General features: G+C 35.9%; 1 protein-coding gene across 5 annotated transcripts in view; it reads left to right on the top strand.

Moving 5' to 3' along the window:
• Window positions 1-360: 360 nt before the first annotated feature.
• The window catches only part of LOC110371020 (SH3 and multiple ankyrin repeat domains protein 2), a 218,359-nt gene continuing 202,643 nt past the window's right edge, over window positions 361-16,076 (top strand). For all 5 annotated transcript variants that reach the window (XM_064036445.1, XM_064036443.1, XM_064036444.1 and 2 more), the window contains exon 1: window positions 361-559. The gene's annotated coding sequence lies outside the window, so the exon portion shown is untranslated. The remainder of the gene's footprint in view (window positions 560-16,076) is intronic.

The following is a 16,076-nucleotide window of genomic DNA, read 5'->3' as shown; positions in this document are numbered from 1 at the left end:
AGAAAAATGATTTATGAGGTGAAATAGAGTGCGCTCAAGGACCCATTGAGGACCCTTCAAGGTGAGGTCACGCAGACCTTCAACGACAATTAATATCGTCCTAGTCATAAATATTCAATCCAAAAGACCTTCCTTGTACGTTGATTTCAATTATAAACGAAGGAAACGTACACAATTCGCACCCTTAGCTTTTCTGAGAGGACTGGCGACGTTTTTGCCTCTGCGGCATCTTGGGTACAAGCCAAATCCAACTTTATTGCTTAGGGGGTAATGTTCGATTCGGGTTGAAGTGGTTTCAGGGGATGCTGCGCCTCTGTATGTATTATAAATTGGTTTAGAGCGGCGCGGGGAGTCGCCGGTCGCCGCTCGATACCGGCCAGTCGCGAGACAGACCCGAGAGCGTTCGCTTCGCTATCGCCGTCGATATCGAAACGAAAATAAAAATAAACCCCTATTGTGGACCTTGAGTTAGTGTTGTGAACATGATAGTAAGTGAGTGGTGTATTTTCTTGTTGGATTGTTAGCCGCACTAGTTCGCCGCAAAATTTACGTTGACAAGGTAAGTGTGGATAAACAGATAAACCCTTAAGGTCTGGTATCGCGTACTACGATTAATTACTGCGTATGATCGTTGCGTGTGTTTTAGCAAAACGTTCGGTGCTTATTTTGATAACCCTGTAAGTTGTCCTATTAAAGTCAATGTTGCGGTTTTGTAACTGATGTTTAACGGTTGTAAAAAAGCACTTAAACTGGAATATTTACTGGTGTATTTCAAGACGGAAGACGTGGTTTTTCTTGGTGGAAACGAGAATTTTCTGTGATGAAAATAGAATCTAAGTCAACCGTTTTGCTTGGTTGGAGAGTCCGGAAAAGCAACGCTTTTTAATCACGTAAATTAGCATTTACCGTATGTAAGTACAAACTGTGAGTAACATGCGATGTACTCATCATAACACGTAAGATAGCTCGATCGATACGATGAAGGATGCTGCAGGATGTATCTTTCAACGAACGGAGAGGAACTTGGAAATTGGCCAGTTGTTTACAGGAAAATTCAGAGAAAATGTGCTGAATACCAATATTTTTGAGGAAGATTTTTTTTGGTAAAAATATTTTTGATTTTAGGTATTAGTGAAAAAATGTTATTAGGATCGGATTTTATACACATGTATTTCGCTTGGAAATGATGATATAAGCTAGGTTAGGAGATAAGATATAGGATGGATATTGTGAACGGAATATAATATTGGGGTTTTTTGGATAGGAGCTAAAAGAATGTGGTAACTGAGATGATACACATACCTACTAACTTTTATTTAGTTTTGGTAACATATTTACGAATATTCCATACAGAGTTCTATCTTTTGTTTTTGTATTATCATGATTATAGACTCCGGAAGAGATGGCGCGACGATCTAGACGCCTCCGAGACTGGTGGACTTTTATGAAAGATCGGGAAGTGTGGAGGCAAGATAGATGGAGAGGCACTTGCCCAGTATTGGGACCACACAGGCTAAAGATGAATTATCACGACAATACATAAGTATGAGCTCCGTTAAACTGTAGGTCCCGGCTGTCATTGAACATCCTTGACAGGTCGTTACGGGTAGTCAGTAGCCAGTAAGTCTGACACCAGTCTAACCAAGGGGTATCGGGTTGCCCGGGTAACTGGGTTGAGGAGGTCAGATAGACAGTCGCTTCTTGTAAAGCACTGGTACTCAGTTGAATCTGGTTAGACTGGAAGCCGACCCCAACATAGTTGGGAAAAAGGCTCGGATGATGATGATGATGATGACATAAGTATGAACTCCGTTATAGTTACTTATCTCTCAAGCCTTATGGATTGCAAAATTAAATTCATTTCATGGGAGAGTAGATGCAAGATTCAAAGGACATTTGGAACGAGTATAAATCTTTTTTACGCCTTAAATAATGGAACTGAATTCCTAAAGGTATATAAAATATATAAGACATAATTCACAGTGAACTCTGAAAAGCTTGACATCACACAATGGCGCAAAGGCGCAAGGCGGCTTTTGTGCAAACTGACCTCGGTTCAATTCCTCCAAGAACCTATTATGATAACTGAATATTATGCAAATTCCTGTGTGTGAGAGAGATAGAGCTTTACGTGAATAAAGTACTGTCTCTTTTGCACAGGAAACTTTTTGAACTGGAAATGCATTTTGTCGTACTTAATCGTAGGTATTTTTATAGAGGTAGAGAAATTGCTAAAAATAATCAAGATTTTTTGTAAAAATATCACTTTACGTCCTACTGTTCTCTCGCTTGTGAATTACATACACACTGAAAGCCTTTACTTTTTTGGAAGGTAGTATTTTTTTCCCTTTTATAAAATCAATACATTTTTTTATCATTTAAGTTTACTTCTTAATCTTCTTCTTCTTACCAGACTTACGTAAATACTAAACCAACACCACATACTACCGAGGGGTCATCGACCTTTTGACAGCAGCATAGCATCCTAAGGTCGTTGGTAATGCGGCGCAAGTACTTCAGATGTCACGAGCGGAGGCGGCGTGACTTACACCTATTAGATGTATTATTGAATAGGTGCATATGCTGTGTCCTGCGGCATATGCATGGATATGTGCTCAAGTTTATGCATTGACCCATAGTTGCATATTTGTGGTAGAATTTGCTACTAGTTTAAGGTTATGGAGAAAAAGCTTTAAGTAACATATTGTCATAATATTTTGTTTAAATTGTCCCATTACCAGCAAAAAGGGTCTTCTAGTTACCAGCGTAACTTCTGGCTTTGCTGCGATCTTCATGATTTCTTTTAGAGTCAGTGATGTTGAAGCTATAATACTTAGAAGCCAGAAGATATTTACGAGGCTCAAAAAGTCCACATTTGTTTTGACAATGGCAACTACTGAAAGAAAAATACTCGAAGGCAAGGTAAACACAATTTCCCATCCAAGGACCCAAGACCTCGCTATCCTTTGACCTTAAAAACGAATAAAACAAAATCAAACGCCTTTGAACCGCATCCCTAATTAGGGTTGACCCTTCTAGTTCCTCAAAGGACCATTTCGACCTTCATGGTACCAGCAAAGGCTTGTTTACCTAGGACTGAGAGACACTGGCCGTTAATACTTTTATTTATTGCTGGCAACCCTGAGAAAACTGTTAGAAACTTTTTTCATCACTGTTTGTAGGCTGCCAGTTTGAAATGTGAGTGTAGGCTAGTTTAGGCTTTTTGCAAACGTAGATACTTTTTTGTAGTGGACAAGATACATTAAGGGGACTATAGTTACATAGTCGCCAATTGTTACTACTGGTCACTGGTAACTGAAGTTGCTGTATCACAGCTCAGTACAACTGTATGGGGATTTGTTGCTTGTGTCTTTAACTGATGACTATCAGTTTGCAGGTACCAAGAATAAACACCTTTTGGTCATCAAAGTTGAAGGCACTTGACAAAAATGCTGATGATTCCAAAGTGGTCCTATACAAATCTAATTTACATCAGTTTGCATCGGTCATATGACGCTAAAGTTTCCACGTTTGCGCCGAACCTTAGAGTTTATGTTCGATTTATTGCGCAATAAACTAGTTCGCGCTTTAGTTGTCATTTGGCAGTAAAACTTTGTCCATTGCGTTATATGTGCTAGCGTATCTTCTGTGAGAGAACTATTTGCCGCAATGTATTGTGTATTGGTGAAATGAATGCGATTTGGTACCTATATGGTTTTATGCAATATAGTGTTGTGGGTTGGTCATGAAAATAGTTTAGTATTCATTATCTTAGGTAACGGGGATAACTAACCTATGTCTTTTGAGATGCCGATATATCCTGAAATAATTTCCGAATGTTCATCTACACAATTTTTTTATTGACTTGTTAAGTTTCAAAGATTAGATTCTAAAAGCTATTGGTCCAATTTGAAAAATTTTTTCATTGTTAGACAGATAGCCTATTTCTTATGGAACTCTATCGGCTACTTTTTTGCGGTTGCGCGTAGTAGCACCCACGGAAAACGATGGCGGAAGCTTTTCAGATAATTTATTTAATTTAATGACACCAACTTATTAAAATACAACAAATAAACACCCAATCACCATAAAAACGAGCCCCATCGACTTGGCATCTTTGCAAACCAGAATACCCACACCGTCGCCTACGCCACGCCACGCCACGCCACGTGCCACAACGTGTAGGGTTAAGAGATCAGAACAGTACACAAGCATTGACAGGTTGATAACCTAAGCGGTGCAAATGGCGTACGGTTTTAGCTGGCCTTTGGTTCATTTTATACGAGTTTAGGGAAATTGGAGGAAATTTTGAGTTTGTGAATAGCTGTCTGTTTTTCGTATGTGTGTTTATATATTTTTTGGGTATATTCAAGTATAGTTCGTAATATGAATAAGTTTCAATGGTAACCTACTGTAAGCTACGCAGATAATATAAACCTAGTTTGTCAATGATATAAGATTTTTTTAATGACGTTAAAAAAAGTATAATACCTAAATAAGCTTACCGATATTTTAGTAGAAAATAACCAAACGGTAATTAATTGTGTACGTTGGTGAATTTACGGAAAATCGATTAGACTGGAAAAGGCTCCGGAAATGATGATTTAAGAAAAATCGATACATAAATGCGTAAATGTTTTTAGCCGTATACCTAGCAGCCTATTTAATTGAGTAAGCTTTAGGTTTCAAGTTCACACCCCAATAAAATGTACTCAACTTACTTAATTTATACCTATGCTAAAATATCACCATTATCTCAATTTATTAATTCGTTAATTAATTAAGAATGTAATACCAATTACTTAAGTCGAGGAATTAGCTAATTGGCTGTGTTATTTTACTATAGAGGTCGAAAGACTTATGTGGGCTTTCTACAAAAAATATAGGCGTATTTTTTCTTTTTTCCATTGGACAATATTAATTATGTATTGGACTAATTGGGCAAGAGCTTTTAAGATTAGGCTTATTTGTTTTAGCTTAATAAATTATGGATTGAATTCGTGGTCCTTTTTCAATTCATGAAAATGCTTCTACCTACGCAGACGTCACTTTATATTTTTGGTGATAGTTTTTTTAAATGTCTGAATTCGTTGATTTGTACGTACCTAATTCTGAGTCTCTACGACCATGTAAAAAAAAATGTTGAAATGTTAAAAATTGCTTTGACGGTGTCCAAAAATCTTTATTGATTCACAATCCCTTCTATTATATGCCTATATAAGTAGCCGAAATTTTATTTCATTCGCATTGATGTGATGACTTTTCAAAATCATAAATCTTTAGTCAAAGGGAACACAACAACACATTTACTAAATACAAAATCAAACAAAAGACTTAACCCTAAACGGCGCTACACGGCACAAAGTACCGAGCACCCATAATAATTCTGCCCAATTCAGTTGCATAAATGGTAAAGAAGAATTGCGCGTCAACCCTCCCCTGCTCGCGACCCGCGCTACTTTCCCGACCTTGCTGCGCTCGAGACAAATCTCCTTCCTCACTGCATGCCCACTTCTCAGCGTAGGGTTGACAACAGATATTGCGAACGTTTTGAATTCAGAATGCGTTTTATAGAGATTTAAATGTCGAATTGTAGTTCGAATATGTGACAGGATTTTGTTTCGTAGTGTTTTATTTGAAAGAGTTTGAAAGTATTTTGATAAAGTGGTTTTTAGCGGTGTGGGCAAAGATGTTACGTTTCAGATTTATGCAACAAAACAGTTTTAATAAAAATAGGTAAGACTTTGCGATGTAGAAATGATTGTGAGAAGAAGAAGAAATTAAACAGAAAGAAAACCAAAAAAAATGTGTCAATTACACACTAATAACATTTAGCAATTTTAATATCAACCCTAATCAAGTACAAGTAGGAACTAAGTAGCCTAACATGAATAAAGATTCAAACACTTCACTCCCTTTAACAAACAAACAAGCTGCCAATATTTATAATTATGATTAGCTAGCAACCCTAAATCTGAGGTTAACGAACAGACAGACTAGGGGAGGCTTCGCGCATGCGCGGTGAATGTTTTGGAAGCCCCTACTCTCCTATCATCAGTTTTCATATATAACGTGCCACTATTTTTGTGACGCAATTTTAGACAGTTCTGGATATTTTTTTTGGCAATATACTCTTTGGTAAAGGTCACTGCAAGGTTTTAAATATTTTAAAGGTCAGTATTGTAGACGTCTGTTATGTCATTTAACTTTAAGTTTTAATAAGTTTGTGTAGTATGTCGAGATTCTGGATTAGCTGTAATTCAAGGACTAAGGCTACAATCACATTGGCGTAAAATTTAAAAAAACCCCCGACCCAAAAAAGTTTCAATAATTATGACAAAAGGTTAAAAACGCTAAACCCTATAAAAAGCAAAAAATAACTTTTAACACTACGTAAACTAAATTTTGTCGTGTCGGGGGACCGCTCTAATTCATTACTTTAGATACGTGTTTTTTTTTTAAACGAATGTTGTAATTAGGTAGGTATCATTTGATTTATGTAAGTATTTATGAAGGTAAAAAGCGGTCCCCCGACACGTCAAAATTTAGTTTACGTAGTGTTAAAAGTTATTTTTTGCTTTTTATAGGGTTTAGCGTTTTTAACCTTTTGTCATAATTATTGCGTACTTTTTTGGGTCGGGGGTTTTTTAAATTTATAATTTAATTTTATTTCATGCTTTTTAAAGGAGCTCCTTAATTTTTCCTTCTTTCATTTAATTTATTTTATCTTAAGATGGGGTCGCTATATGCGATCTCGGCCAAAGGAAGCTGTTTAACAATCCTCATGACAAACTGGCTCTGGGAGAATTGCATTCTAGATTTTCAGCAAAAATATAAATCGGCTTATCCGTTTAATTCCAGCATTCCAGGGTTTCATCCGCCACATCCCATTTCCAGCATCAGGTTCTCGTCAATCAGAAACATGAAGAGAACTCGTCAAGACAAATTCAACGAGCCCAAACTCGATAGGTTTACTAAAAGGCAGTTCAGGGTTACGTCTCCTACCTTCGTGCCCTAACAGCAGACCAGATCAGTGGTTCCAAAAGACATTAGTGTTTCAAATTTCAGATCCCACATATACTTGCAAGTAAACTGAGCGTGTAACATTCCTATCACATCTAGCAAACGAGCTGATGACCTTGAAGACCTGAACCGATTTCCACCAAACATAGCTAAGAACACTCCCGACTGACATACCTTTTAAACAAAAAAAACCGCATTACAATCGGATCATCCGTTTGGGAGCTACGATGCCACATACACATACACACACACACACACACACACACACACACACACACAGACACGTCAAACTTATAACACCCCGTCGTTTTTGCGTCGGGGGTTAAAAAGAGAAACATCGTTAATTTTTTTTTACTTACACTAGTTACAATAAATGCTCTTAATTTCACTCATTACCTGCATACATACGAATCTACAATTCCTCACACATCTATATTTGCTTCATATAAAATACTCAACTACCTACACTTACGTAGGCTCTAGGTTGTCCCACATACGTAGGTAGATTACGCTCATACGCATTAAAATAAGGGGAAAGAACCCACCCAACGTTAATCATATTCTAAGAATTCAGAAAAAAAATGGGTATTTCCAAAATAAACTAAATCCCGGGAAGGACCTCAGTAATCACACGTTTTGTGACCATCCGACACAGTGTGTCGAATTAACGCATTATCCTCCTATTAACCGGTAGTACGGAGTTGCGGTAAAAAAAGGATTAACAACAATTTATGGTCGTTCGCAACAATGTATTAAATAACCCTCTGAGGGACATCGGATGTTTTTTGTTTACCAGATACCTAGTGAATTTATAAAATAGGAACGTACATATATAGAATTCTTTCTAAACATGCTAAAAATTACATAAGTTATTATTATCTAAATGATTCTTTAAAAGCTTCATTGATTGCACAATGTGATCGTTATCGTTGTTTTTGTGCAGTTGACAGCTGTCAGTTTTCAAAGAAGATTTTTGTAGCCAATTTTATAGCACTTTTTGCACTATTGACAGCAAATGTCAACTGTACAAAAACGGGTTAAACCGCGTAGTTACGCTATCCCAAAGTTCATTCTTATTTTATTCATTTTAATCTAACAAAACATAAAAAGCATAGAAGCGCGTCCTGTTAAAATCAAAAGTTCCCCTCTTACCAAAAAGAAATAGAATCGACCGCACCTTATGATTAGTAGGTACGCCGCTTTAGGAAAAACCGCCTTTATTCTTTTGAATATGAATGAAAAAATCTCATTATTGAACCATTAGAACTGTTGGACCCCTGGGAGAAATATTCTGTATTGAAGGGAGTCGAAGTTTTATTGTTTTTTAAGACATCATGAGTTAAGGGGAGTTGGGTTACCGTCACTTAGGTATTTGATGCTGGTTGTCTGTCGCTTGATTAATTAATTAAGTTCTAAGTTTTTTTGTAGTTTTATTCTACTTAAGAAAAGTGTTGCGAGTCATTTGAAGGATTAAGATTTGAATGTTGGATACAACATAAGTAACAGTTTTATGAACACGAAGAAATATGTATGTACATAGGTATATTACTATGATCCCGATACATCCCTTGTTTAACTTACGAGTATTCTTCTTCCTTAATATTTAAGTGTGGTGATGAAGAATACTTTTCTATTATTTATGTATTATTTCATATTTCTTAACTTTGGTCTAGTATCAAAAAAAGCTAACAAAAATCACTCATCTGTACGAATCCAACTTTATACAATATCGAGTTGCTTACTATCCCCCAATCTAGTTTTCCTCGATTCTTTTACTAAACTTACATGCGCAGTTAAGTCACTATACCATCAGTCTGAACCCCCTGACACGTACACGGTCGTCGTGACTCTGAAACAGACGTAAATATGCGCCGCCCTGTCGCATAGTCGCACGACACGCCGACATTTGTATACGTGTCGCGCGACAGTTTCCGCGACGTATTGCGAGACATTTGTCGCGTCGTGAGCAGGTACTGACGTAGTGTGTGCTGAAACTTAGTTTAGTTTTTGAGTGTTTGTAAGTGTGTTTTGGGTGATCCTTGTGGATTTTACTAAGAAGATCGGTCTGGGTTTGTTCTAGTATAGTTTTTTATGGGATTCATATATGACTTTTGTGGAACATTGGTGATGGTAAATTGGCCCTTCATTGTATCAGTAGTGACGATGAAATATTGTTGTTTGGTTTTTTAGGCCTTTTTATTATCGGGATGATACTGAGTTCTTGTATGAGATAAACACTGGCGAAATGGTGCTAGTCTTCTATGACCAGTCTAGGAACATAGTTTAATGCATATCGACGGTAAAAAGGCAAAAGGGGTCAAGCGCCACATTTTGCGATTTTAACTTTTTTATTGACCCCAACTCCACTATTTTTTCTCTTTCGAATGGTCGTAATATCGTTTTCCTAGCATGAAAAAAAGTCGCTTGCACCAAAGAATTATTTGTACTGAAGTGCCAAATCGATACTTGCCAAAAGTGCTCAAGCGACACAAACTTTACCTTGCTTGGTTGAAGGACCATTTTGTGTATTACGTTTTTGCATCGCCTTGTCATTTGGCATAATTTTAAAAAACAATATTAGAAATAAATATGTCGTTTGTATCCATTTTTCTTTCATTGCTTAACAACTATAACGTCGCTTACACCAATAGTAAAAATTGTCAACTAAACATAATTGGCGCTTGGCCCCTTTCTTAAATAATTTTATTTTCATTACGTTGCATTTGATCCACTCAGCGCGCGCCAGCGCCTGGAGCTTAGGCCAAAATCTAAATATTCCAACATTAAATATTGGTGCTTGACCCCTCGCGAAATCGATAAACATGGTTAAAACCTGGGGTCAAGCGACATCTATCTTTGAAACTATTAATCTCAGGCTTATTTTGATGTAAAATTATTAAAGAACATTGTATTTTAGTAAACTTTTCTGAAGATTGTGATGTGATTCAATAAAGCAATAAAGAGATATTATTTTTTTAAACTTTCTTTTTACTCTCCTGAACAATATGATCTGTGGTGCTTGACCCCTTTTGCCTTTTACCCGTCGATATATTGCATTTAAAAAAATGTGATATTTGTCTCTAGTCTGGCCTAAATTTATTTTAAATCATTGTAAAAATACCTGTATTAGACAAAAAAACATTTGCTTAACCCTAGGGGATACATTGGTGATATTAAGTAATTTCTTTGTATCTAACCATTTTTAAGTCATTAGGCTACATTATAGCCAAGGGCCCTAGGGCTCTAATAGATTAATAATGCTAGACTTTCGAGCTTTGTATTTTGTTTCAAAGAATCGAGAATTAGTGCCGTGAATACCTGGATAATAAGTTTCGAGAAATAGGGATGCTAACTAAATTAAGGTTTCTTGGTATTAATCTCGTAGGTATTTCGAACCGTTTAATCCAACTAATAGCTAAAATACATTGTTATTCTTCTCTAGTTCTAGGTAATACTTATGCCTAAGTTCATCGGCAACATTATCGTCAGTTTTCAAAAAACTGTGAACTATTTAAAAAAAAATTCAAAGTGAACTGTTGTTTTAAGAAAATCGTATGTTGTCAGTGTCTAATTGTTTGTTGATAACTTCAAGACGGAAATTATTATTTTGGTAAATTATTAAAAACATAACCCTCCTTTTGTCTCTTTCTCTCACAATCGGACAACAGGGTTGTTATCCTCCAGCCATCTCATCCGACGAGCCACTTATAAAGTTGATGTTATTGTTATAGTCTTAGATTCGACACTGCTGGACATGGAAAACCGTGTTCAGTGTGTTTAACAGCAGAATTTATTACGTAATTTATATTGATGGTTGTGGTGATTGGAGTAGTACTTATTTGAAAGTGGTAATAGCACTTCAAACTGCTTTACGTTTTTCTATTGTTTTGAAGAAGTCTGACTTTATCTTCGTGTTCTTTAAGTAGAAATAGTTTTGTAACATTTTCAAGGTTATTTTAAAACCGTACCTATTATTACTTTAAGTAAGCTGAGGCAAGTTCAAACCATTCCAGGAACCTCGAATGGTTACGCGAAAGTATCCATGATACATACAAAAGCGAACAAAATATAGTCAACTCCCAATACTCTACTCTCATGAATAAGGGAAGAAAATTAATAACTACGTCTTAAAATATGCACATACATAAGAATATGACTAAATTATTCCTTTTCCACCTCTCTGTGTTCCAAGGATACAGTATTGGAAACCGTCGCGAAATTGCAACCGTTCATTTTGAACGATCGAAGGCGAAAGTAGGTACTTACTATAATTTATGTTTTATGTGATAACATCTCGTTTTTGTATCAAGTTCAATTTAGACATATATTTTAAGAGAAAAGTGGTGAAACTTGTTATTGGGTGCTAATTAAATGAAATACGGACCAAGATATTTAATATGTAACTATCGCCCATTGAAAATGTTTTCAGCAGTTTAAAACAGATGAAGTGAAAATAGAGGTACCTACTGAGATCTTCTCTAGTGGAAGAATCAAGTTATTTTTAGACATTCGATTCTTTAAATAGTCAAGATACGAAATTATCCGTATAGTTCGAGAAGAGTTCAAATAAAAAATCACTTTATTAAGCAAACTTTTCTTACACTTGAAAACTTGTAAGAAATAATCTAAAGTAGCCTGAATTTCTAAAAATAATTTTCTAGTGTTCACCAAACGACAACTATTCTTCCTCAGTAACATCAACCTTGATAGAACTATTTAACCCTAAAATAACGAAACAGACTAAATCATAAACAACGAGGCTTAATTTTATAATCCTGTAGCATTAAGCCTGATATTACGGCTCGGACCGAAACCATGTTAAAAATGCCCCAGGGACGCTGGAAGGGTTAATTGTTACCTTTGTTATTTTTACATGTTAATGGACTTTTCTGATCAGGCTACCGGTGGAGGGTTATGTACTCTGTGGCTCTTTTTTTGGGCCGTTATGGATCATTTGAAGACTAGCTTTTAGTTGACTATTGTTGTGTGGGCAGAGATTGATCGTGTGTGGTTCATATTTATATGATTTATGAAGTTTTGAAGCTTGTAGCGTTTTTACACTAGGTAGTGGATTTTATAGGGCGTAGAAAAACCAAGCTTATTTTTTACAATCTGTCGTTCGGTTTAAAAACGTCATCTTTTGTCCCAATAGTTGTCAAGCAAGAAGTTTGCTACTGTTCGCTTGTGTGAACAAGTATTCACTAAGTCATCATCTACATAGTATCTTCCCAACTATATTGGTTTTAACTGAATGCTGCGAAGTACCTATGTTTTAAGTTTAGTGACTGCTTTCATATTGTTTTAAAAACTAAGTTTGCATGCAAAACCAATGAAATGAAAATAAACACGTTCTTATGAGTATGTGATAACTAATGCTTGTATTATTATACATACATACATGCATACTTATATTATGTAGTCTATTCTATTTGTTGAAACTTGAAACCAGCACATATAACCAACACACTAGTAACATGTAATATGAGAACAGTGCAGTTTATAATACCTACATGTTGTAATACAAATTAATATAATTAATCACCTTATTATAGGTATTTCAACTGTAATTAAGTAAATAGGTCGCTACTTAAAATTACTGGAAAGTGCACAAGTATTTTACCCTTGGTATATCTGTAGAAATCTACCAAAGCTGAAAATTTTCTGCTTTGCTTGAACTTATCTCAGGAATTACTGGACCGACTTGAATAATTATTTCGGTATTACATAGCCCATTTATCAAGGATGGCTGTAGGTTTGTATTGAGGCGGAGAAGCTATTAACTAATATGTTTCTAAGCGACAAAGTTTTTTGAAATACGTAGCTAGGTTGACCTATTGAAAAGTGTTCTACCAACTTATTCATACTTATATCAAAAACAATGCAGTGCCAAATGACTATGAATTGGTAATGTGCCCAGTGTAACATTGCCATATTCAGTTCAATGACTTTACCTAAACTGTTAGAAGTAATATTTTAAAGTTGCATTTAATAGTTCGCCGACAAATAGATTTATTCATATTGACGATATTTTGACACTTGCTAAAGATTTTACTCCGTAAAATATTGGCAATCTAATTATAAAACGTGGTCTTTAACAATGTTACAGTATTATTACTAGTTTTAAACAGTCACCTTGTAGAATGTTAAATGGAATAAACCTACCACAAGAGTCCGGGGAAAATTGTAGTAGGGTAGATCCAGACAGACACCGGTGACCAGACAAGAATCCAAGCAAATAAATTAACACATTTTTCAATGTAAGGTGCAATACCGTAACGGTCTAGGTACCTATTTATCTGGGATCCCAGTAGTAACTAGATCTAATCCCATTCTTTATCAGGAAGTCTTTACCTATTTATCAAGGATCCATGTACTTACTGGATCCATTCTGTATTTCCAGTCTAATCCCGTCTGCCTTTTTGAAATATGTACATCTACCAGTAAAGCTCGGAACCATTCGGCAATGTTCGGGATTGTTCGGTTTACTGAACGCTGTTTTGTAGTGGATTCCGGGATGTATGTGCACTTTTGAGGTTTCAGCGAATCGATTGACTGTAAAGTTCGGGGATTTGAGGCAGTTTATATGTAGTAGGTTGATATGCTGTTGATCATTTATTGGTAAAATGACGGGAAAATGGAATGACTGTATCTAATATTCGTCTCTATACTAACCTACTGTGGACATAAATGTAATTTTATTAGAACTGTCAAAAGCATTAAGTAATTATGGAAACCAACTATGGGTCTCATGGAGAAGAACCGTGAAGAAACTCCATCCAAAATATGCAGATGCATTCTTCATTCCGTTATATAAAATACGCGTATAATTCCATCTGTACTTTAACTTAAAACCAGCTCATAAATCAAACACATAACATTTATTACCTAATACAAAACAACTTATCTGAAAAATCATTTCAATTTGCAAACGCAAATAGAGAATAGTGGCAATACTAGAATTATTTATAGAATCGATTATATTCCCATTAACAGTTCGTGTATTTACGAGCTCAGGTGCGCGGAGGCGGTAGGCGGTAGCGGTATCATTTGTAACTGAAGGCACGCCCGGGTGTTGTGGCTAGCTGGCTGTTAAATTATTTCTTCTTTTGTAGGAAAGACAAAATGGGTCAGAATACTAGTTGTTTGTTGGATAAAGACGTTCAGTAAAGAAGTTCAGTAAGTATTACCTAAAAGGCTTCCTAACTAAAAAGGAGAAGATTCTATTTGTCTGCACTTAATGTTTGTTGTTAATGTCGAAAATTCTTCGATGCTATTTACTCTGAACGATTTTTTCAAATCCGACTTTAGTAGCTTCTGAGATTAGCGCGTTCAAGTAAACAAACTCTTCAGCCTTTTAATATTAGTAATTATAGATTGATTTGTGCAGATTAATTAACCGTAGTATTATACATATCTATCTTTATCATTGTTCAAATAATTCTTCTCTTAAGATGTGTTAATATTCCATCTACATCTTTTCAAACAAAGGGATCACTTTAAAACTTTTTGAAATTCTCTGGAATTCTATATTTACTCTCGTTTATTTCCCAATAAGTATGTAAATTGAATAATTATCTACCAGAACAAAGTTTTGTGTGTACGTGATCGGATCTAACGAAGTTTATCTCAAGCTGATGTTATCAATATTTCTGTGGAAGTTTCGAACTTTTCTTGTGAACTGGTGAAGGAAAGTTTTTTATTACGTACTTTATGTGATAGCTTTGTTTATGGAAGAATTTAATATTGTTTTGGGGTGTTAATTAAGTAGGTTCTGCATATTAATTGTGTGGTTAAAAGTATTAGCGTTTCATTGGGTTGGAACCATTATTGAACGTCCACTATCTTATACTATATCTTACCAGCTTCTCTAAGTATATTTAACTACAGTCAGATTTTTTTAATGGAAAAAAAGAAAATGATATTAAAACACGTTTCAGGAAGTTATTTAAACAAAACACTAGTAAACACAAACATGACTAAAACGGAGTAAACAACCATAAATAATAATCCTACTAAGAAATAGATCTTCAAAAGGTTTGATCTCGTCTATCTGTAGAGATATGATCTCATCTATTATTCCTCTCAACTTTGAATATTCTAGTAGGGTAGGCCTTGCCCCATATTCACAACTAAATCGATTGTTGAATATTCTTTGACTGTTAATAAAGCTTTGAAGAAGGGACCTTCGGTTTTTTATAAGCTCATAGAGCTGATCAATTTTTCTCAGCTTATTCTAGGAGTATAAATCATAAATCTCGAACTTTAGTGAACGCTTGAAACTCTCAGTTGGAGAAAGCAATCGTTGTGGTATCCAGTAGCCTTGGATAGGTTACTGGGAGCGTACCCAAGAGGCTGGCAGCATTGCCACATTAGGTGAAAATGCTAAACTTTTGACCAAAGTAAAGTAATCTTTATTGTATTGATTGTGTTGGTTACAGGTGTGAGGTATAATGATATAGTTACAGTACGACAATCAGCCCGTTTGGGCATACAATACCAAAAGACCAGCCCTTGGGTCACTTCGCCAACAAGGCGCTTCTTCATATTATTTATAAGATTTTCTTTCCCAATTATTAAGTCGTCGTGAACATAACAATTAAGGATTCCTGTAGTGATGTGATAATATTACAATGCGAGGCCTCCTGTGTTTCGCCGACGAGATATTATCGACAAGTGTCGCCGGCGCCGGTGCGGATGCCTGTATGTAAGGGAATGGTCATGGAATAAAGCGGAGTCGTTTTGAGTCTTGCGCTATCCTATCACCAGGTAATTTCAGGAGGGTAAAGTTATTGTGAGTCTGCCTCACTGCTTATCTGCCTAACCGTTTCCCAACTATGTGAATAAGGATTCCAGTCTAACCTGATGCGCTTGTGTGACCAGTGTTTTAGATGGAGCAACTGCCTATCTGACCTTCTCAATCCGATTAAATGGGGATCCCGATACTCCATGGGAACTTAACATCAATGACGACTACCCATAACAATTGCCAAATGACAGCTGGAACCCATTAATTACCCATTTACTATCATGAAAAGGTCTTCGTGATTCGCAAT

Source organism: Helicoverpa armigera, chromosome 10 (genome assembly GCF_030705265.1).
Source record: "Helicoverpa armigera isolate CAAS_96S chromosome 10, ASM3070526v1, whole genome shotgun sequence".
In the NCBI taxonomy this organism is placed as follows: Eukaryota; Metazoa; Arthropoda; class Insecta; order Lepidoptera; family Noctuidae; genus Helicoverpa; species Helicoverpa armigera.
Note: the sequence above shows the minus strand (reverse complement) of the source record. Positions and strands in the feature narration are given on the sequence as shown.